The sequence below is a fragment of the Nicotiana attenuata genome, unplaced genomic scaffold, assembly GCF_001879085.1.
Source record: "Nicotiana attenuata strain UT unplaced genomic scaffold, NIATTr2, whole genome shotgun sequence".
NCBI classification, from domain to species: domain Eukaryota; kingdom Viridiplantae; phylum Streptophyta; class Magnoliopsida; order Solanales; family Solanaceae; genus Nicotiana; species Nicotiana attenuata.
The window spans coordinates 72,485-97,335 of record NW_017670738.1 but is presented as its reverse complement, the minus strand read 5'-3'; the positions used below and the strand labels follow the sequence as shown (position 1 = coordinate 97,335).

At 35.0% G+C, this 24,851-nt stretch overlaps 1 long non-coding RNA gene and 1 pseudogene across 6 annotated transcripts; both read right to left on the bottom strand.

The window, feature by feature from the left end:
• Nucleotides 1–600: 600 nt before the first annotated feature.
• On the bottom strand, nucleotides 601–4,382 carry LOC109242822. 6 transcript variants are annotated; one of them, XR_002070441.1, is made up of 7 exons: nucleotides 4,240–4,382; nucleotides 4,069–4,147; nucleotides 3,671–3,803; nucleotides 2,511–3,521; nucleotides 1,935–1,989; nucleotides 1,568–1,785; nucleotides 601–1,168 (listed from the first exon to the last, which is right to left on the bottom strand). It is a non-coding gene; the product is annotated as an uncharacterized LOC109242822 (long non-coding RNA). The 6 variants fall into 6 exon arrangements; XR_002070443.1 differs by having other exon boundaries at nucleotides 1,678–1,785; XR_002070442.1 differs by having other exon boundaries at nucleotides 601–1,785; nucleotides 2,511–2,980; nucleotides 3,074–3,521.
• A 4,697-nt stretch (nucleotides 4,383–9,079) lies between these two features.
• Nucleotides 9,080–20,585, bottom strand: LOC109242815 (annotated as a pseudogene).
• Nucleotides 20,586–24,851: the final 4,266 nt, after the last annotated feature.

The following is a 24,851-nucleotide window of genomic DNA, read 5'->3' as shown; positions in this document are numbered from 1 at the left end:
TATTTTTATTTTTTTTGTACAGTTTCTATCTTTTAACATAATATTCAGGTTCGGACTTAGAATTTTTGAAAGGTCCAATAAATTTATGAGTGGCCCACCAGTGTCTAGGTTGTAAGTCAGATAAAGTCCAAACTAAAACCTAATCAAAATCAACACTAAATAATAAAGGAAAATTACCAGGTATGTTCATTTATAAGTATCTTATTACAAAAATTGGCCAATTCATCAAATATTACTAATATTAGCCAAATGTTACCAATATTAGCCAATTAGCTATTTATAGCTAGAAAAAGGTCAATTTTTTGCTTTCTCTTGAGTTGTTGTTATTAGAATAGACTAGTATACGTACCCGCGCGATGCGCGGATTGTAAAAACAATATATTAGCATGATAATATTGCTCTTAATTATTTGCTCATTTGAATTCTATTGAAAGTATGGTATGACAGTAGTAGCTTTCTTGAAATGAGAGATAAATTGTGAAATATTCCAAGAGTTAAAGTGATAAAGACATTCATAAGTGTACTCTGGCCTGTGAAAATATGCAATACAAATGCAAGAATGCAAAATGAACAGAAAGTAAACAGTAATGTTAGTAATAATTTGTATGCTTCTTTCTCATTATGGTTTATTCAGCTAACTGAAAACTCAAAACTTTACTGTATTATTACACGAGTGTTGAACTATTCCAATTGTATCCAATTATGGAGCTAACACTCTCAAGATTGTATATGACTGTGGTTTCTTACATCTCTACTTCAATAGATGTAGAGATGAATGAAGTGACATCAATGGCTGACTATGAGCAAATAAATGATGCCTTAACTCCAAGCTTGGACGCGAAAGTGAGATAACAATAGGAAAATATAATAAATATCACTTTTCGATTGTGACAGGTTCAAAAACATCAGGGAAGAAAGATCTTTTATGTTCTCGACTCCAGCATCAGCTAACACACAACCACAAAGGTCAAGTGATTGCAGATTTAATTTCTGATTCCTCCTAATCAAGAGTTGAGATTGTTGAATCTTGAATTTCCAACCACCATATTGCAAAGGAAGATATGCTATCCATTTTAATAGGGAACGGGAACTCGCACCGATGCAGGCCCTGATTTCATATCCTCCAAAAGAAGATTTAGCAAAGCTTGTGTCACAGAACCTTCTCTACCTACAGTAATGAGGAAGAAGCAGAAAGTAAATGAGAATACCATCAGTAAAACAGCTAAACCCATTTTACAACTACTTCAACGATCGTAAATTTATATGTCCCTCTTGCATAAATATGACACAAGATTCAGATGGGACTGGTGTTCAGAAAGAACAACAATGAGTGAGCATATATTAGTATCTAATATCTGTCTAGTCTCAGTTTGTCAAACATTACTTTCTTTGGACCACGAAATTAACAAACGTTTCTTCCTCCTCGAATTTTGAAATATCATATTTGGAGCAGCATATGAAACACAAGCAAATCGAATAAAGTTTACACTTCAGGTCTAAAAATGAATCTTAGGTATAACAGTTACTATGGACAATAATGGCACAGTACACAGCAAGGCGAGATTACTATTTATATGCATGAGCATGAAGGAATAGTATGAGATGCTCGTCCTTTGTGATCGTTGTCCAAATATTATTAAGAAGTCAAGTTCAAAATTCTGTTTTCGAGCTACCAACGTGACAAAGAGATAAGAGAATAGTATGGGACTTCCATCCGTTTGCCTCCCTCAGTAGTTGAGGAACAGAAGTTTGAAGACAATGAAGTCACTAGTGAAACTGCTCCTCCTGATGAAAAAGGATGGAAAAAATCAGATAATGTCGTCATTGATATTGAGAAGGCTACAGTGTCAGCAGCGATAAGCACACCAACATCTGGTGATGCAGTGAAAAATAAATAAATATGAGTGCAGTAGAGAAAGTTGAAGAAAATTTACCTTTGGAACGATTGGTTACACCTCTATGAGATGTGTTCCAGCTGAAACATTATGGCTATTGCTACGGTTAAGGAATTGTACATAGAGAACAACATTAACTTCTTACATCAAAAAATAAAAGACCCCGGATTATGACCAGAAGGTTAGTAAAAGCTACAGAGCAGGCAAGAGGGCAAATATCTCACCATGCTTAAGTGTATGGCTAACAGCAATATGCGATAGATAATATGAATCACAATTGTTATTTTGCTGATGTTAGGAAATGAAGTCAACTTTCAATATCTGAAAAGTATAATGCTGAAAACACCAATTATCACTTGAACCACTCACATTTAAGCTTCATTTTATTTAGCCAAACATTTTGCAAACAGATCATACAATAAAACAATGCACAAAATCAATGAAAATACATTATGCAGGTTTTTTCTTTTTCTTGGAGAATGGAGCACTGCAGCAGTAAATATTCAGTTAAGGAAGCACAAAACTCATAACAATATATAGAGTCTAATCAAGATACATAAGCTAAGATATCAAATCTGAAGACTGACTTAAGACATGGAGTGATAGGAAGGATACAATGAGAAATATCCATCGGGTCTGAACAAAGTAACTCTTTGGCCACCATTGAAGCCTAAATGGATGTAGCTGCTCTTCTTTCTTGTATTTTAGCTTGTACAGTACTACGAGTCCAGCCAGGAAAAAGTTGTTGTATCATGGATAAGTCACTCCCAAACTGCTGACAACAGCTGAAGACCATTTTTGTTCTAAATGTGTAAGAGCAAACCAAGGACAAACAAAAGAGGAAGGGAGTGCATAACAGTACTATTTGTGCTCAATCACAGCAGAAACCGCTGTTTGAGGAGCAAAAAAATTGTTCCTTTTCACAAGCTTTTTCTTCCACCTTAAACCCACACAAACCAGCTTTAAACCGGAACTTAAAACAGCCGCAAAATACTCCAAAAAGCCGAGAAAATCAGCATCAAACAGTCCGAAATGCTGCGACATTCTCACCTAAAAACCGTCCAAAAATTCCAGCTTTAAACCTGCTGCCGATATCGCTGAAAAACAGTCAACAAATCTGGACCAAGAGTAGCCAATACGTAGAAAAATACGGCTATAAGATCTGCCGCAAAACTCACCCTAAAAAGTCAGTCAAAACAGCCCCCCGTAAGTTCCGAAAATCAGCCTAGAACGCAGCTTAAATTGTTCCAATACGCAGCAGGAAAAGGACATGTAAATATCCATGAAAGCAAACATAAAACCAGCCCCAAATAAGCTGCGGAGAAAAAGCTGTACGATGAAGTGAAGGTGTGTTTATCTAACTCTTTTTTTTTGGTTTGAGACTAATCATCACGAATGAATTCTGTGTAGTTCTCTTATCTTTATGTTGCATTATATTGTCTTCTAGATGCATTCTCTTTCTTCCATGTTTTCCCTTCGCCTGTTTGGTCTCCTCATAAGCAGATACTTACTTTATTTACATGATTTTTACATCATATGCTTACTAAGTTATAGTAGCTTTCAACCTTCATATGAGACGAAAGGTTCACGTCCCTGATGTTAATTTCAAAATATTGTCTTTAGTACCTGTGAAAGGCAATAAAAAAATTCAGTAAGGCGTCACATTTGTACTTCGTGCTAACACAGTTTATCAAAATGACATTCTCAAAAATAATATTAAGTAATGAGTTCATCATATGAAAATAGGATCAGATATTCGTTGCAGAATGATTGACCTGGTGTATATACTCGGAAATAAAGTTTTTGGCTAAGGTACTGCGTTGCCCAGAATTGAGGCCTCAGGTAGCTTCAAGCTTATATGATTTTCGTCCTACTTTATCCTTCACCTCAATTAGTATAGAGCATCAACTACATCGGAAAAATGGAAACTCAAGGTTTTAGCCAATTGACAAAATGACTGCAACGGTGTAGATGAAAGCAATATGATTTATCCCCGAGAAAAAAAAAGGAGGCAAGCAGTATGATGTGATCATTCCGTGCAAAGACGTCGACAAATACATATTCTAAAAGAAAAGACATCTATACATACAGATAAGTACTGTGCAAATGAACTTCACCCTAAGCAACTTCATAGCAATTGATATGAAGCTAAGACCAAGAAAGGAGCACTTACCAAAAGCCATTGCATAGTCTGGTCGCACAAGGAGAGCACGCTGGTAACACATAATGGCCTCCTGTGGCATTCCCAGAGCCTGGAAAATGCAAGGCAGAAATACATATGTCCCATATTCTTACAACGGCACTTGCACCACAGACCATATTAGCACAAAGCAGAAGGTATTACCTTATACACGTTTCCCATGTTCAAATATGCATCTGTAAAATTTTGTTTTAGCTTGATGGCTTCCTGGATATGTGTCACGACCCCAAACCCGGTCGTGATGGCGCCCAACAATATTGCTAGGCAAGCCAGACCACAATCGTTCCCAAATTAACCGTAAACCTCAAACCGACAATCTAAAGAGATTATAATAGTTTTAGAATAATAATCCAATATTTATAATAGAATAATACTGAGAAAAATACGAAGTCTGATAAAACGCTCCCAAAGACCTGGGGTCACGAGTCTAGAGCCTCTAAAACAATCTGAATAACAATATCTGAACGAAAATACTCAAGTCTGGAAATGTATATATAAATAAAACTGAAATAGGAAGAGTAGTCAGGTCCTGCGAACGTCAAGCAGCTACCTCAACAACTCTGATAAGCTCTGGGAAACAAAGACTGCTCAGCTAAGCCTCCGGTGTACCTGAATCTGCACACAAGGTGCAAGGAGTAGGGGTGAGTACTACCGACTCAGTGAGTAATAAGCATATAAAATGTCTGAAGATAAGAAATCCACGAAATGCCACAAAGTAAAGCTAAAACTAACAGTCCATCACCTAACTACGACCCAACAACAAAACAACTTCAAATATATCAGTCAAGTATAATATAAGGATGCAATGCAATGCACATGACCGCTACGGTGCGTAGCCCGATCCATTTAACGTCGACGGCGCTCACTGGGGGTGTATACAGACTCCGGAGGGGCTCCTTCAGCCCAAGCGCAATATAATCATACCATTCGCTGCGGCGTGCAGCCCGATCTATACTCAGTCCACAATATGCATATGAGTCACGTAACAGATTCAATTAATTTCCCAATTTCCAATTTATTAAGGAGAATATACTTTAGATATTTAACTTCAGGAAAAGTGACTTAGCATTTCATAACAGTGATTAAACACAGGACTGAGATCAATGATTACACAAAGCATGCTATCACAATGACATTCATCCTCTAAGGATGCTACAGATCGGCACAAGGCCCCAAACACGGCAATAAGCCCAGATATATTCAATACAGGGTACGTATCAGTCGCCAATATAGAAACATTCTTGTTCGGGATGGACTAAGTCTCAGTCCCCAGTCATAACTAATCCCGCACCTGCGATGGGGTGCGAGTCACACCCTACAATAGTGTCACAATGTGATAAGCCGGGGTTTCAAACCCTCAGGCCATCATATACACCAACTACTCACCTCTAACCGGCCGTAGACTGGTCCGCAATGCCTTTTTCCTTTGTATCGACCTCCTCGCGCGTCGAATCTAGTCAAAATCACAGCGAATACATAAATATGGGTTAAAGAAACATAACCCAATCAAAAATACTCGAAAAGTACTAAAATTTACGAAGTTGGTAAAACCCGAGCCCCGGGCGCACTTCTCGAAAAATTCCGAAAATCACACCAACGGATTCCTCGTCTCGCCACGAGTCCGTACATATAAAGTTTACCAAAATCGGAACTCAAATGACCTCTCAAATCTTCAAATCTTATTTTCAAATCCCTAGGTCCAAAATCTCCAATTTACACCTCAAAAACATGTAATCTAGTCGGGTTATTCGATGATAATTCAATATTATGGAGTAGAAATAATCACAAGTGACTTAACTCAAGATTTCCCATGATTTCTTGCTCAAAATCGCCCCAAGCCGTGTTATTTCGCAAGAAAATAGGTAAAAAAACGAGCAGAAACGCAGCAGCTTTTAATAAGCAAATCTAGTCGCTAAAGACCCAAATCTGGTTGCTAAAGGTGCTAATCTGGTCGCTAAAATTGCCACACCAGACCTGATGCACCAGCACTCTTTAGTTTCACTAAAAAGGCTCTAACTCCTCCGTACGAACTCGGAATTATACGATTCTTATTCCTATGAGTCACAAATAATAATACCAACACAACACTTCAATCGAAACTCAATTCGGAGCTCATTTGCCCAGTGCGATATCCATTTCGCTCGTTAAACAATTACTCATGTTTCGCGTCAAAAACCCAATCGCGACTTGATGAAATTAGACCAAAATTTCCAGATCAGTCCTATAATTCATTATCAAAATTCCGAAAGTCTCGGAATCAAATTTGGATCTCTAGAACTAAAAATGAACCTTTAGATCATTACATTTATGCTCAAAAAGGCAAAAATCTTTCAAAAACTCTTCCAAAATTTATCCGAGCCTCATGGGATCCCAACAAAGTATACTAGCAAGTCCCATAATATATTACGGACTTGCTCGAGGCCTCAAATCACATCAAACAACGCTAAAATCATGAATCAACCTCCAATCCAAGCTTTCTGAACTTTAGAACTTCCAACTTCTATTTCCGATGCCGAAACCTATCAAATCACGTCCGATTGACTTCAAATTTTGCACACAAGTCCAAAATGACATAACAAAGCTACAGCAACTCTCGGAATTCCATTCCGACTCCCGGATCAAAATTTCACCTCTCAACCGGAAATCGCCAAAATACTACCTTCGCCAAAATAGGCTAACTTCTTCACCGGACCTCCAAAATTACTCCCAATTGCGCTCTTAAGCCTTAAATCATCACCCGGAGCTAACCGAATCATCGGAATTCAATTCCGAGCCTTCTAACTCACAAGTCAACATCCGGTTGACTTTTCCAACTTAAGCCTTCTTAAAAGAGACTAAGTGTCTCATTTCTTATCAAAATCATTCCAAATCAATTCTAACACACCCAATACCGATAATGAAACATAAGAAAGCAGAAAATGGGAAGAACAGGGTAGTAACTCATGAGATGACGGGTCGGGTCGTCATAATATTAGAAGGTTGAATCACAAAAATGGTGAGTAAACTTAATGCCAAAACAAATCCAACACTCTGGATAACGTAATATGCGAAATGATTTAAGGTATTCCATACCTTGTAGTATTGTAATGCCCTGTTAAGATCACCTGCATCCATGAAGAGGCTAGCAAGATTGGACCATGCAACGGCAAATGTAGGTTGTATACGTAGTGCCTCCATACATGTAGGTTGTAACCCTCTCGTCATACATGTACTAAACCTTGCATATAAACCTTGCATACAAATTGTGACAGATACTTCCTGCTTGACTTAGTCACTGAATGATTACAAGTATCCTTTTGTAGTATCTGGTTTGATAAAATCATGAGACTTTTAGTTGAGCACAACGGAAAACAACTCACCATTCTACACGGATACAATCAAGAGCATATTAGCACTGTTTCCGGCAAATATACTGGGCAAATAATTTTTTTATTGATTATAAAAATATTTAGTTGCTACAGTTCGTTCCATATCACTTAAATAACTCTTTAAATAGAATTGGAATAACTGGAACAACTTCTTATACAGTTGATGCCATGGGGATCAAAGAAATTTCATATAAATCTTAGCAAGTACTTTAATGATACTGCAAAAATGTTGACTTTTCTATAATCTATACAAAATTGTTAATCCTAGTTTCAAAAATAGAAACAGAAATACTACAGAAAAGAACTTTAAACTATGTGAAAGTTAAATATGTTACCTTTGAATACTGTAAAACCAATTTTATGGAATATGATATTTCAGGCTTGAATCGATCCGTATGTATGTATATAAAAGGGCTAAGAAAGTCTCAGTATTTTACCTCTTCCACTAACACGTGTGCTTTCATCTGATTCCCAAGATTGCTATGTGCATCAACCTAGAATGAACACAAGTGAGTTAATAAACAAACATAGAAGGATGCAAATCATCTGAGCTATTAAAAAGAAGCTAAAAACATAGGTAAACTCGAATACCAAACGAGGATTTAAAGCTAGTACCTAACGTCAACATTGAGCTGCCTCACTCAGCCTTCCTTTCCTCATATATACACCAGCTAGATTTGACCAAGCGTCAGCAAAATTGGGACGCAACTGCAACACAAATTTTGACTTAGATTATGTCATCCAACAATAATGAACCATAAGTATTTCATAGGAAACACCTTTACTGTATTACTATATGAAGGTTTTAATGTACCAAAAGCCAAACTTGCAAATTCAGTAAGGCGTCAAAGGCAATACAAAAATTAAGTAAGACGTCACATTTGTACTCGTGGTAACACAGTTTATCAAAATGACATTCTTAAAAATAATATTGAGTAATGAGTTCATCATATTATTCTAACCTGTGTGGTACAACGTGAAACTGCGTCTATAAGATTGTATTGTGTTTTACTTGCAGGACTCCATCTACCTTCATCCATTCTGTGAAAATTACAGTATCTTGTTGTATTGATTCAGTTATTAAATCCATGTGGTTTATTAATGAATAGAATGAGATGTTAAGGAGTAATTACCCAACGACAAAGAAAGAGTAACCATCAAGATGCCAGCTTTGCATAATGTTATCTGTATTCTGGAAAACAATCTGCACAAATGGTTTGTAATCTGGTCCCATAACTCCCATAATAAGCGACCAATTTATTGGAATAAAAAATGTAGCAACAACAGCTGGTTGAGGAGCACAAAAATTGTTCCTTTTCACAGCCTTCTTCTTCCAACTTAAACCCACACAAACCAGCTGTAAACTCCTAAAACAGGACCAAAATACTCCAAAAATATGTGAAAATAATCCTGACGTATCTGTATTTACAACATTTTTTTAAATGTTAATTTTTATATAGAATAGAGAAATAGAGAAATATATTCAAAAAACAATAGAAAGTGAAGCGTACCTATCCAAAGCTAAAAATGTCTTATCAACAGCTGTTGTCACCCTTGGTTAATGAATCTCAGCAATAAAAGTAACCTCAAAAAAGATACTGATTATCTTTTGAGTATCAGACTAGATTTCGAAAAACTTCTTTAAATACAACATTGGTAGCTTTAGTAGTTATTTGCCCATCGTCATCATAAACCAAAATTTTTAATCCCTTTCTGGTTGTAACCCGAGAAAGAGCAACATATAGTTGTCCATGTGTAAAAACTGGCTTCTTCAAAAATAAACCCACGTGAGACAATGACTGTCCTTGATTTTTGTTGATTGTCATGGCAAAAGAAACAATGATTGAAAATTGTCTTCGCTGGAACTTAAATTGAATTCTAGCATCAGATGGAGTCAATGTCATTCTTGGAATAAACACTTTCTGTCCGGCCATCTGTCCCGCTAACACCTTGGCTTCAATAACTTGATTTCCAAGTTTAGTTATGATCAACCTTGTTCCATTACATAATCCTGCTGACTGATCAATATTTCTTAATAACATTACTGGAATACCAACCTTTAAAGTAAGATCATGATTTGGAACTCCAGAACATTTAATTGTATTTAAGAATTCAGGAGTNCTTCAACCAAGCTTTTCCAATATAGTCCGTATATTTCACTTTTAGTACCGTCAACATTTAATAATTTTAAAAAAATGAAAATTTCAGAAACTGAATTTCGAGTCTATTTATAGCGTTATGTTTGCTGACAATTGAAGTTCAGGGTTTATGTGTAGTTTTGATATTGTATATTAATTTTGTTCACCCTTATATCATTATCATTCTGTTTATTCACATCTTATTGCAAACTATCCACACTGTTTTTAATAAAATAAAAGGAGACTTTGCATGGACTTGGAGTAAAGGATGAACAAATTAATAGAAAAGATGTCTTCATGAATCTATCTACAATTTTGAACTCCAACAGGATCTGCTCTCTCATCTGAAGCAACACTCTGCATTATTTCAAACACAATTCTGCAAATCGGTTCTGATCTTGTCAATGATAATGTGAAAAGTCGTGTATCTTGATAGTCCCAAGCTTGCCAAATGCTATCCTTGAGGAAAGCAGATTTTGTCAGGTTGTGCGCAACGTCAAACGGAAAAGACGTAACAAAGAGTTCCTTGTACTGTATGCTACACCTGAAACAAAAATGGTAATGTCGTTTTGATTAATATCCAAAAAAGTACAGCAGTCTGTGATGACAATTTTTACTGTTGAAGAACCAAAACTTTCTCAAGAAAGAGGAAATGATAGCACAATAATGCCATTAAGCTTTAATAACTAAAGAGGGTGATAGATCATTTAGACGACGAACAGCAACAGCAACGGAGTAAAACATATTATCACATTATCGATCCAACACTGTCAGACACAACACAGTGTTTTATTAACCAAAGTGTTCTTAATATCTCATCGAATTTGAGGAATGTCTTGCTCTTTTCTCGTAAGGAACTTATAAGCGTCGACCTCGACCTGGATATCTAGTCAGTTTCACTAAATCCGTGAGCAGACAAATAGACAGCAACAAAGTAACAGCAGATCAAACTTCACTGCCACTCACATTAAAAAACTCACTTAACGGTGTTTCCTTGTGAGCTTGCGTCTTTGGGACAGAATCCCATATCTACAAAGTCCAGAACAGTATGATAAAATCGATAATGTAGAGTTCAGAAGAACACATAATAAGAAAATCATCAATATGGTACCTTCTGAATGTCTTCCCTTAGAACATGTTCCAAATTTTAGAGGGGAGTCTACAAATAAAAGTGAAAAAATGACCAACTTAGTTCTCACAGGACCTGCAGTTTTACAAATGCCAGAATTTCCTTAATCTGTTAAAACATTTATGAGAGAAGAAGGCACCTTACCCTTGTTTTGTCACGAATAACAAACATCAATGTCGTTTTACACGGACGCTGCATCATAACCTGTTAAAGATAAAGCAAGTAATAAAACATCCAGAAGGAATATTCGGAAAAAAAAGCTTCTCTGTACTTTACCTGGAAAACAGTCTTCAAAAGAGGATTATTTGCAGCCTGCTCAAGACCAATGTCATGACACCACCTGAATATTTAAAATTTTGAGCCACCAATGCATAATTTGTTTCTGGTTTTAATTTATCATAAGTCCACATACTATCTATTTCACAGAATAGAAGAACTTATATGTTGATAAGCACTATATCAGAAACAGCAAGTGCAAATAGAGCGATCTGCTTTTCAAATGCAGTGTCATCCTAAAAAAAACATAAAGCCTGAATGAGAAAAGATTCGCTCAATGATTTAAGGTATTCCATACCTTGTAGTATTGTAATGCCCTGTTAAGATCACCTGCATCCATGAAGAGGCTAGCAAGATTGGACCATTTGCGGCAAATGTAGGTTGTATACGAAGTGCCTCCACATAACAATTGCATGCGTCAAACAGAACAAATAATCAAGACCACAAAAATCAAGCAGCATAACAGCCAGGAAAGCGGAGTAAACAGAAACGCACATGACATGCACCTGAAGACTGAAAGATCTGTTAAAGAATAATAAAATTCGATAATGCATTAGTGTACCTAACTCAGTCATATGCATAGAGATGGTTGGGCAAAGTGTAATTATCAGATGTAAAGCTTCTCTCAAAGAATGCAATATGGAGCCTTCATCGGACAGAAATATTTTTCTTTTATCAGGAGTTACGTTGACATCAAATGCACTGGGTGGGATCGTGAAGTCCATGATTGCAATGGGATATTGTCGAGAGTTTGCACCTCTGTACAACTCATTGACAAGCTTGCCAACTTTTGGCATATCTACTGGTCGTCTATTCACAAAAAAGTATTGCTGATCCCCTATATTGCGTCCACTACCATAACCAGGCTTAGAAATGAATCCTTCAACTGTGCAACCATTAGATGTACATACTTTAAGAGGCTCCAGACAAGTAAAGGTACTCATACCAAATACTGTTATGATGTTATTTTTCAGGGATCCACTTCCCTGAGTCTTCAGAACTACAGACTTTGCATTTCTTACAGCTGTATTGGTGCAAACTATTCTGACTCCCTTAGAAATAAGAGCATAGGCCTAGGAGTGCAAGAAAGACAAAAATATTAAATAACTTAAACAACTAAAGCATAAAAATACTTCTTCAACAGGATGTCATGCCTATAATCTCTTATTAAGATTAAAAATATTGACAAGAAAAAATTATATAAGAAGGCTAACATGGATGATTTGGTCACCAAGGTTATAGCAAAATGCGAGTTAGAATTGCCAGAAGCAAAGGTTTTTTCTGATGAAGTAAATCAAATTCATTGAAGTGGGAAAATCTCCCTTATATGATGTATACCAAAAAAGTAGAGAACTTACACAAAAATATGGTTCTTTACAAATTGCACTCAATCTTCTATATAGACAGGAACCTCATTTTCCAAGGAAGATCTCTATTTTGCACAGTTGCATCCCTCTTAGAATTTGAGTTTATAAAGGGACTCAAATCCAGTCAGGTATTTCCAACTTCCTTTAAGCATTTCCGATTGAAAAAAAAAGAGGAATATAAAAAGAATTAGCAGACATATAAAGAATATTCAAAAAACACTACAGCACAAACACAACACAACTGCTAATACAACTACTCATCTACAATACAGTGTCAGTTAGATAATTATTCATTATCAAGATACCTCAAATAGAATGATTAATAATATATTTTCAATATAGTGAAGAAAGTCTCAGTATTTTACCTCTTCCAATAACCCTAGTGTTTTCATCTAATTCCCAATATTGCTATGTGCATCAACCTAGAATTAACACAAGTGAGTTAAGTAACAAACATAAAAGGATTCAAATCATCTGAGCTGTTAAACAGAAGCCAAAAACATAGGTAAACTCAATACCAGAGGAGGATTTAAAGCTACTGCTTGACGACAACATTGAGCTGCCTTACTGAGCCTTCCTTTCCTCATATATGCACAAGCTATATTTGACCAAGCGTCAGCAAAGTTGGACGCAGCTGCAACACAAATTTTGACTTACATTATGTCATCCAACAAAAATGAACCATAAGTATTTCGTAGGAAACACCTTTACTGTATTACTATATTAACGTTTGAACGTACCAAAAGCCAAAGTTGCAAATTTAGTTAGGCGTCAAAGGCAATACAAAAATTAAGTAAGACGTCACATTTGTACTTCGTGGTAACACAGTTTATCATAATGACATTCTAAAAAATAATATTGAGTAATGCAAGCACAGATGAGAGGAGTAATTACCCAACGACAAAGAAAGAGTAACCATCAAGATGCCAGCTTTGCATAATGTTATATGTATTTTGGAAAACAATTTGCATAAATGGTTTGTAATCTGGTCCCATAACTCCTATAATAAGCCACCAATGTATTGGAATAAAAAACGCAGCAACAACAGCTGGTTGAGGAGCACAAAAATTGTTCCTTTTCACAGCCTTCTTCTTCCAACTTAAACCCACACAAACAAGCTGTAAACTCCTTTTTAAAACAGGACCAAAATACTCCAAAAATATGTGAAAATAATCCTTAAATACCTGTATTTACAACATTTTTTTAAATGTTAATTTTTATATAGAATAGAGAAATATATTAAAAAAAACAACATAAAGTAAAGCGTACCTATCCAAAGCTACAAATGTCTTATCAACAGCTATTGTCACCCTTGGTTAATGAATCTCAGCAACAAAAGTAGTAGTTAAACCTCAAAAAAGATACTGATTATCTTTCGAGTGTCAGACTAAATTTTGAAAAACTTCTTTAAATACAACATTTGTAGCTTTAGTAGTTATTTGCCCATCGTCATCACAAACCAAAATTTTTAATCCCTTTCTGGTTGTCACCCGAGAAAGAGCAACATATAGTTGTCCATGTGTAAAAACTGGCTTCTTCAAAAATAAACCAACGTGAGACAATGACTGTCCTTGACTTTTGTTGATTGTCATGGCAAAAGAAACAATTATTGAAAATTATCTTCGCTGGAACTTAAATGGAATTCTAGCATCAGATGGAGTCAATGTCATTCTTGGAATAAATACTTTCTGGCCGGCCATCTGTCCCGCTAACACCTTGGCTTCAATAACTTGATTTCCAAGTTTAGTTATGATCAACCTTGTTCCATTACATAATCCTGCTGACTGATCAATATTTCTTAACAACATTACAGGAATACCAACCTTTAGAGTAAGAGCATGATTTGGAACTCCAGAACATTTAATTGTATTTNACGACAGGAAGCAGAAAATGGGGAAAACGGGGCGGTAACTCACGTGACGACGGGCCGGGTCGTCACACCTAGAATATCTCTTAAAGTTTATCAAGAGCTTCAAAACATATCTATGCATCATGGGTGACCTCATCCCAAATAATCAGCTTTGCCTTAATAATTAAATTAGCTAAAGGAGTACCTTGCTTGATATTACATGTTGAATCTTCAGTTACATTCAGAGGAATCACAAATCTTGAATGAGCTGTTCGACCACCTGGTAACAACAAAGATGCAATCCCGCTAGATGCAACAGTTAACACAATATCTCCTCTAGATCTTATGGCAGAAGATAGAGTTCTCCAAATGAAAGTCTTGCCCGTTCCTCCAAAACCATATAAAAAGAAAAATCCACCTTTGTCTTCATTCACATCTCTTATTATTTTTTCATAAACTGACCTTTGCTCATCTGTCAAATTCTTTACTAATTCTTGATGTTCCTCTGCCAAAGCGCGTTTATTATAACGCAATTCATCCCGTATTAATCTATTACTGTTGTCAACTTCTTCCGTATTATAAACAGGCCTTGGCATTGTTGGAAAATCCTGAAAACTTCTTCCACAACCTTTCAAAAAACTTTCAAGCTTTTGCAAACAGCAACTTTTCAATTCTTCATCTGTTAGCTCAGCTTCTGAAATAACATGAAAATATAAAATAATTAAATACAATTAGATTGTAAAGTTTAATTTAGCCTCATGAAATAAATAATAAGATTAACGAAAAAATATAGTGGTCAATAGTAGTTTACATTAATTTAACGTACATAGAATTTGAAGTAATAATATAGTCGAAACAATGTGTTTCATTTTATTTTTAAAAATTGTTAATAATGTGAATATGCAATTTATTATTTGTAATGTAGCAAAAAAAATAATTTTTTACATTAATAAAAAGTTAATCGAAGTATTTTCAATTAAAGTAGAGAATGCATAAGAACGATTATAGGTTTTCCCGAAGGTTTAGGGCATTAAATACAATGCATTAATTTTGAATTAGTATTTATGTCTGGAAAGTGCATTATTTAGTACCAATATTATTCCAATCATCTAAACAGAACAATATTTTAAAAGACAACATAACAAAATATTGTTTAACAAACATTAAGTTGTTGAGTGAATTTTGTATGAAGTTGAAAAACAAAAAAAGAAGATTATAAACAATCGGATTAATATGAATGAAGTAAGTAAAAAGAAAATTAATTAATAAAGTTACGCAAATCGGCCATCCTTCATAAGTATCATATCATAAATCGAAATTGTAAGCATTAAAAAAAATACCTGGGTGATCCAATATTCTTCTTTCTTCATGAAGGATATCTTCTGATAGTAAATGCCCTTGCTAAACAATTTCTGGACGTGACATTGAATTTGATAAAAGTAGCATAGCAAATAATTGCCTAAGATATGATGTCGTTCCCCAATTACTTGCTTCCATTATAGCATCCACGTATTCCTTGTCATCATCTAATAAACCCAACACATAACATGCATCTCTAAAAGTCTCATGATCAACCCCGTTGATTTTTTTAAATCGTCACAACTCTTTGGACCTTTAATGACATTCAACAACAATCTAAGGTAATATTGCTCGCCAAAGCCAGGTAGGACAAAGAATATTCTCCCAATAGAAAATGCAGATGTTCTTCTTTTTTCCCATCTTTTTAAGTTTTGTTTCCACACAAACTTTAGAGGGAATTCTGTATAAGTCAATTCTCTTGCTTCAGGAAATGTCTTATTAGCTTCAAACCAGCTTAAAAACATAGATTCCTTTACGGTTGGTCTATTGACAACAGCATCAATTGGATCATCATCCGAAAATATGACCGTCTGATTATTTGGTAGGTGAAAAGATAGCCTTTCTACCGGTGGTTCTCTATGGTGTATTGGGAATTTAAAAATTCTCCAAGCAGCTTCACAAGGTGATATGTATAGGCAATCACAATACATATTTATTTCATCAACGACCCCCGATTCTTCATTATTTACACTTTGAGAAAAAGCTGCGGTGACACGATCATTACCTTTATTTACATACTTAAATAAGTATTTAATGTACCGTGATTGATTACACCACTCCACGTTAATATGTGCACCATACTTCATTAATAAAATCTATTGTGTGGTACAACATACCGATTATCCAACTCAATACCTACTCTCTTTGCAGTTCTACCATCATCCCTTCTTCTATAAATTGGATACCCATCTTCATCAATTGTGGTTGTCATTTCTACCATCATCCCTTCTTCTATAAATTGGATACCCATCATCATCAATTGTGATTGATGACACAAATTTTTTTGGAAAGTGCTTTGTGCATCTACCATTTTTCATGCACGGAGAAGATTTTCTAGCAGTACCACAAGGACCATGCATCATGAAATTTGTAACAGCATTATAATAAGAAGGATCTACTTTTTTATCTGGTAATTCTGCTGAAATTATTCCAGCAATATCTCCGACATTTGGGTATTTATTCATAAGAAAAAGCAAGATGTGTGCATGAGGCAAGCCTCGCTTTTAGAATTCAACTGTATAAATCACTGAAGAATGCAGATGTAATTAGATCATTAAGCTTATATGTTAGTTATTTTTAATATTAGCATATGATAACATTAATGTGCAAACATAATAATTCTGTAGAACATTAAAATTGTACCTGCTTTTACTTCTCCAAAAATTTTATTATCGCGTAGATCCTTTATCATGCGATCCAGCTTGATTTTGAAAACCCTTGTTAAAATGTCGGGACGATCTTCTGGAGATAATCCCCTACTCTCCACAAATCTAGTAATTTCTTGCCATTTTGGGTTGCAAGTAAAAGTGATGAACAGATCAGGGTACCCCGCCCATTTGCAAATTGCCATGGCATCTTGATAATTCTGCAACATGTAACGTTCACCTCCCGTAAAGCTGGAAGAGAGTATAACTCTTTGTCCTTGAGAAGAATATATCCCCATGTAAAACAACATCTTGTAACCCTTTATAAAAATGTGCTCTCAATTGTTTTTGATGAAGCCTAATAAACCTTAATCGAGAAGATTCCATCATTGTATAACCATCTACCAAGAATTGCTGAAATAATCTTCTAGCTGACACAATTGTTGGATCTTCATCCTTCCTTTCTTGAATTTTATATGATAAGTACTCACGTGTGCTAACACATTTTCTTCCACCAGTTGAATCATCAATATCATTTAAAGGAATATCTTCCCGGTATCCATCTTCACCATACGGAAATAGTAATGGATATTGCAAACCTAAGTATGCTGCATTTAATTCATTTATCCTTTGTAGTTGTCCAGATTGGCTTTCAACTATGATATCTCTGTCACACCTTGTTTGTTCAAAATCTCCTACAATCAAAGCAGCAACCTCCGAAACGGTTGGTAAATTGTATCTTCTTCCATCAGAACCTCTTTTCCCAATCAATCTAAGTCTAACATTTGAGGTCCCATCTGCTTGAAATTGATCTCTCACCATTCTAAATGACTTTGCAAGAACATTGTTCTCATCAAGCATTTGCTTCAAGTCATTCACAATTTCAGCATGAAGTTGATTGTTCAATTCACCACGGCTGTACAGAAAAATATTGAATTCAACTAACAATTTATGTCTTATTAAAAATATAATTTTAAATTAATTTGAGTAACCAATTGTATATCGTAACCTGATAGCATGAATTCTATTTTTCACCTCATTTTCTGTATCATAGATATAAAGCTGAGCAAATTTTGGAGAAGATCCCTCCGGAGGCAATAAGCTTCCAATCTGATGATAGTTTTGCCCAGACAATCTGAATGTTCTCGGTCCCTTTATTTTGTTGACAGAGAAATCCACCTTTCCTCCCATTGATATATATATATATATATATGCAAACTTATAGTGTATCTTTTTAATGAAATGAATTTATTTATTAACCTGATCCAAACAATAAATTCTTCAAAATCGAAGGAGGCTCCTTTGGAGTTGGTAGCTTGATTTTTCCACGACCACAATATAAAGTGAAAACAGGTTTTTTATTTTTATACTGCTTCTGAACTCTTTCCTCAAACCAGAAATAAGCCCCACAATATTCACATTCATAATTGGCATCTCCAATATCCCAATATTCTAGTTGTATGAGAGTAAATTAAAGAGATAAAGTTAAAGAAGTTATTACATAGAAAGTAAAAGTATGTTGTATATGTAACTTCAAATTACGACATACTTACCTTCATTGGTGATCAAGCTCTCAACTTCATCATCTAAACATAATAATAATTAGTTAAAATTCTAAATTTAATATATGTGGAAGTTTTAATGCATTTGACTATTATCGAACATTGATGAGTTATATGTGAATACCTTCAAAAACATCGTCATCTTCATTTGCATCGTGAAAATGTACGTTGGATTGCATATGGCCTTGACGATTAAATCATAATTTAATAAACTTGTATGTATGACTATAAGTTGCGGTTAATTCAAGGACATACCTGGTATATCAACATCAATATTGTCATCTTCAAATTCTAAATATAAATATTAATTGTTAGCCGTTTTCCAATTTAAAATTTAGGAAAAAGTATATTGCAAAACAAAATTTGAAATAAAAGGGATGCATTTAAAAGAATGAAAATTCGATAAGTGTAACAAAAAAAAACTCATAAGTACAATTGTAAAATAACAAACATGATGTACTTGAGAAAATAAAGAGACGCAAATAAATTGAAGAAACATAAAGTTGAGTTTTTTAAATAATTCTGTTGCCCAAGTTTCGCATATAAATTATATGTTTATAAATTAAAACTTCATTATTTATTTGGACATGTATACAGGGGCACCAAAAATTGATTTCCTCAAATTTCCAAAAATAATTTTAATAACTTAAGCGTAAATATTACCTTCAAATAATGGTATCTCATTTAAATCAGGTAGAAGTTGTTCTTCCTGCAAATTAGAACTCGACGAACCATATTGGAAATTATTGTCTTGCGTTGATATTGGATATTGTTCTTGAGAATAAGATGTCGAAACATGTCCAAAACTCTTTTTTGGGGTTGTACTAAATCAAGGGAAATTTAGACGATTTGTTATGTCCGTTAATGATTGTTTTGCTTTCCCTTTTTGAGAAGTATTCCCTGTGATAGTAGAATGAACGAATTCTGTAAAGCATAAAATAAATACAAAATAACTAATTGCTAGAATTGGAAAAAGATATGAAAACTATGAAATAAATTTTTACAGGCAACACTTATTATGTAAACCATGTTAACACGTAACATTTCTTTTTAATTTCATGTTGGTCAAGATNCAATATTGCTATGTGCATCAACCTAGAATTAACACAAGTGAGTTAAGTAACAAACATAAAAGGATTCAAATCATCTGAGCTGTTAAACAGAAGCCAAAAACATAGGTAAACTCAATACCAGAAGAGGATTTAAAGCTACTGCTTGACGACAACATTGAGCTGCCTCACTGAGCCTTCCTTTCCTCATATATGCACAAGCTATATTTGACCAAGCGTCAGCAAAGTTGGGACGCAGCTGCAACACAAATTTTGACTTACATTATGTCATCCAACAAAAATGAACCATAAGTATTTCGCAGGAAACACCTTTACTGTATTACTATATTAACGTTTGAACGTACCAAAAGCCAAAGTTGCAAATTCAGTTAGGCGTCAAAGGCAATACAAAAATTAAGTAAGACGTCACATTTGTACTTCATGGTAACACAGTTTATCATAATGACATTCTAAAAAATAATATTGAGTAATGCAAGCACAGATGAGAGGAGTAATTACCCAACGACAAAGAAAGAGTAACCATCAAGATGCCAGCTTTGCATAATGTTATATGTATTTTGGAAAACAATTTGCATAAATGGTTTGTAATCTGGTCCCATAACTCCTATAATAAGCCACCAATGTATTGGATAAAAAACGCAGCAACACAGCTGGTTGAGGAGCACAAAAACTTGTACCTTTTTCACAGCCTTCTTCTCTAACTTAACCCACACAAACCAGCTGTAAAACTCCTTTTTAAAAACAGGTACCCAAAATACTCCAAAAATACTGTAGAAAACTAAATCCTTAAAAACTAACCTGTAATTTTAACAANTTTATCTCCCCATGAATCGTATGTTTGTAACAATAGGGACAGAATTTTTTCAATTCTAATCGATTAGGCGTATTGTGCCGGTTCTTTTGAGTAATATATCTGGAAATACCTCTTGATACCTTATCAACACTGTTTCGGACACAACTAGTACATTCCAAAATCACCGTTACTCGGACATCTTTCCCCTTGGCCATGAACCTCCTTTGGATTTTTGATTTACTCAACTCTTCTATTTTCGATTCAAAACGAAGAAAGGATAAAATAGAAGTTACTAACTTGAAATCCAATTCTAAAAGTAAAAGATTAAAATCAAGAAAATAAAGTAATAGTAAAGCAAAGTCATAGGAAAATACAACGATTTTTCTAAAGTATATTTCAAATTGAAGTAATCATTTAAGTATCTTGTATAATACTCTTGCCCTAGATCTTCTATTCGACCCCCATTCCTCTATTATTAATATTCAGTTAATTCGAACTTGAGCCCGAATGTTGAATCCACTTTTTTTATTCTTTCTCTTTCCTCCCTTATTCTAAAAAGGGAAAAAAGAGAAAAGAGGGGGAGAGGGATTCATCACCAATATTTGATTGGATCTCTAATCTTCTTCATTCCTTCCCATGACAATAACTAGAATGAAAAAAAGGGGAATGTCAACGCATCCGGGAAAAAACGATTAATCTCTATCAATAGACCTGCTAAAGCCCCGAACCATAGCGTACTTAGTACTGGTGCCACAGAGAGATATGTTTTTAGATCTCGCATTGAAAAACCTCCTTCTTTTGTATTATTTGTTGGAATAGATAATACATATATGATCAGATGCATATGTAGTTAAGGGCTGCTTAGAGTTGGACACAGAATTCCTAATTCAAATTGCAATGTACAATGATTCGGGAAATAAGATTTTCCTTTCTTAAAACAGAAAAAAAAAAACAATCCCCTTCTTTCTTACCGAGAATTTCCGAAAACTACTAATTTATTTTTAGGACGGGTTCTGTATTTATATATTTTGTATATAATTGTATATAAGTATTTTCTATATAATCTATAAGAGAAGTCTTTTCCTTTTATTTTACTATACCAACTCCAAGAAAGACGATACATAATAATACAGAATATCGAGCGGGTACGGATCAGAAAGTTCTTACGATATATATTTAGGACACATATTTTTAGACTTATAACTAAAATTAAGCATCTAACACATCTATTAAACTGAACAAATAGTAGTACAAATAAATTTAAGAAGAGACCGAATTTACGTCAAATTGTTTTAAGAACTGCAATATTACTCATAATCTATATTTATGTCAAAGTTTTCATACTGTTCGACGAAAATTTGGCTCGTTTCTGCTGCTGTATGCATATGTGATTTTTTCTTGCGATTTTTTTCTGGTCTTCCATGTCAAAAAGCCGTAAAAACAGAATTTTTTCCGACAAATTGTAGAGTGTTTCGCAATTCTATCAGAAAATATGTAGGGCTTCTTGGAAACCCCTCAGTCTGTTGATTCCGATGCTAAACTAACTTCTGATAGTGTAAGTCGAACTCGAAAATTTCTGAAGCAACCACAACAGACTTGACTACAACAAATTTAGCAGAAAAAGTAATGTAAGCAAACGTAAAACCATGAAAGCAGGAGTACGACATACATGTTGGTATAAAATTGATTGACGTTGAGGCAGGCTGAAGTTGAAATATTGGGGTGAGAAACTGAATTAGGTTTTTTGAAGTTGAAGGGTCTTCTGTGCTACGTTAAAACCCCAAGCAGTTACCTTAAGAGGCAATAATATATGCGCCTCTTTTGTTTTTTTTTTCAATTTATATATTTTTTTTCTTTTTTGTTTTTAATGAAGGAGTATTGTTAGTTTAAAATACGCCCACGGACTCCTATTTTTTGAAATGTATTTTAGAAAGAAGTAAAAATTAAAGTACAACAGGAAACTTAATTTATATTTTACCAATATATTTTCAACTAATTTAAGAATTAATTAACCCCTTGTTATTAATTCTTAGCAAGTTCTAACTTGCCGAATTAATAATTTTATAATATTGTGAATAATTACAAATAGTTGTGTTTATGTATATTTATCTGTAGGAGAAACGAAATTTGTCCCCCATGTTTCATATTTTAAAAGCGGTGTAGGTTGTGAAAGTTGATCGTAAGAGTAAGTTTGGAATATATAATTTTTTCCCTTTTTCTATTGTTATTAACATATCGCACTATAGGATGTGTATGTATCCACCATAAATGACAGAATAGTATCTGTATATGAAAATGCATTTGCTTACCCTCAAGATAAAGCAAAATAACTACATTCTAAACTCGAGGAAATTATCTGACATTTTACTCATGTCTCATAGATATACGAAGTTAATATGATGATTTGTGGTATATTATGGTATTTCTATGTGTAGGAATCATTCGGATGCAATTTGGGACGAAACGGCGTGAATTAGAGCAAAATCAAAGCAAAATGGCAAAAGTTGAAATTTGAGGGCCACAACCAGCGTGGGGCGCTGGCTGTGGCGCAGTTTCCAGATTGCAATTATTCTGAGGGCCAGGGCCAGCGCCCCATGCTGCCCTAGACTCTCGGGACGTGAAGCTTCCCTATTCCGCCTAGGATTACAATTCTTAAGATAATACTTCCTCTGTACAAAGTGTTGTACAGAGATTAAGGAAGGATAGCAATTGCTGCTTCTTTAACTTTTACGAACAACTCAACTTACATTGTTACATATTTACTTCTTTGATATCTTAACCTCTACATTGTTGATTTGTTTCAATTAATTATTATTGGAACAGAGCAGATGCTGCTTGGGCTTAGTTCGTTGTTGTTGGGACAATGCAAAAGGCACATTTCTCAAATTTGTGTGGATTCATCCCTTTTCAGTAGTAAATTCTACCTTTGTTCTCAAGAAGATCATGACAGTGCGAGTGAGACATTCCATTTGTCGAGCTCCTCCATTTTCTCAAATGAACTGATATTCCTCTCAAGGGAATTTATCAACCATCACATCAATGTGGCGAGGTAAGTTATTTTTCTTGGTTCGTACCGCACACGAATCATGCTCTGTGCTACTGTACTAAAGACAATGTTGTGAAATTAACATCAGGGACGTGAACCTTTCGTCTCATATGAAGGTTGAAAGCTACTATAACTTAGACAAGATATGAAGTAAAAATGATGTCAATAAAATAAGTATCTGATAAGACTTGGGCAAGTCGTTACTGGGAATAAAAGTAAAGGCTGAACATTTTTAGTGCCATGTGCTGTCAGTTATTTTTGCAGTAAAAGTTGTAATACTTTAGTTAGGTGAACAATAGTTGATCAACCATTACAAATGTACTGGACTGACCATGGTATTTTTCTGTACAAATCATTCCTCTATGCTCTTCCATCTTTAGTATGCACCATGTGGTTGTGATTCTGGAATGTTAACTCATGGAATAAACCTTAGAGCAAATGGGATTAACCTTTTGATCTTATTTTTTCGTTTTTAGGCACTTGGTATTATGGATTATACGCGGGTGAAAGTAGCATATTTGATCATTAAATATGTAATTGCGCAAGAGGTGAATTTAGATCAACTATTGTGGTGTAAGAGACCTATCAGGAATCTGAGAATGGTGCCGAGGCAAATCTAAAGATACTACCATCTGCTAACCCAAGTGGGGCCTGGGGAGGATAATGTGTACGCAAACTTGTTACTCCAACCTTATGAGGATTTGTGTTACTCAGAGTCCTTTGAAGTGTCACGACCCGGATTTCCCACCCTCAGGAGTCACGATGGCGCCTATTAATGAGAGCTAGGCAAGCCAATCTTAATTACCTTTCCATTAATAACATAATTCCTTATAACCATTATCGGCAATAATACAAAAGTAACGAATTTAAATAATAAGCGGAAGTCTCAGTATTATAGAAAACTGAATTAAAAATGCGGAAAATTTCAACCAAGGCCTCTACCCAAGACTGATGTCACAGTTTTACAAACGGTCTAAGAATACTACACATAAAGGTCTGAAAGAAAAAAACTCGACACTGTCTCCAGAATTACATGAAAGAAACAGGAACATAGATGAAAGGAGACGCCAGGGCCTGCGAACGCCTGCAAGGCTACCTCGGGTCTCACTGGACTGAAAGCCTGCTCCCACTCTATTGCTGCTGCTGTCTGAAGCCTGGGATCTATGCAAAATAGCACAGAGTGTAGTATCAGCACAACCGACCCCATGTGCTGGTAAGTGCCTAGCCTAACCCCGGCGAAGTAGTGACGAGGCTAGGACCAGACCATCAAATAAACCTGTGCAGATATATATACAAGTACAACGGAGACGTAGCAAGAAAATAACAATTTAAGATGGGGAAGGGAGCATGCTTCAGGGGCAACAGTTAGAAATAAAATTTCAGGAATAATAAAGCGTACATCTACTGTCACACCTCCTTTTTTACACACCTACCC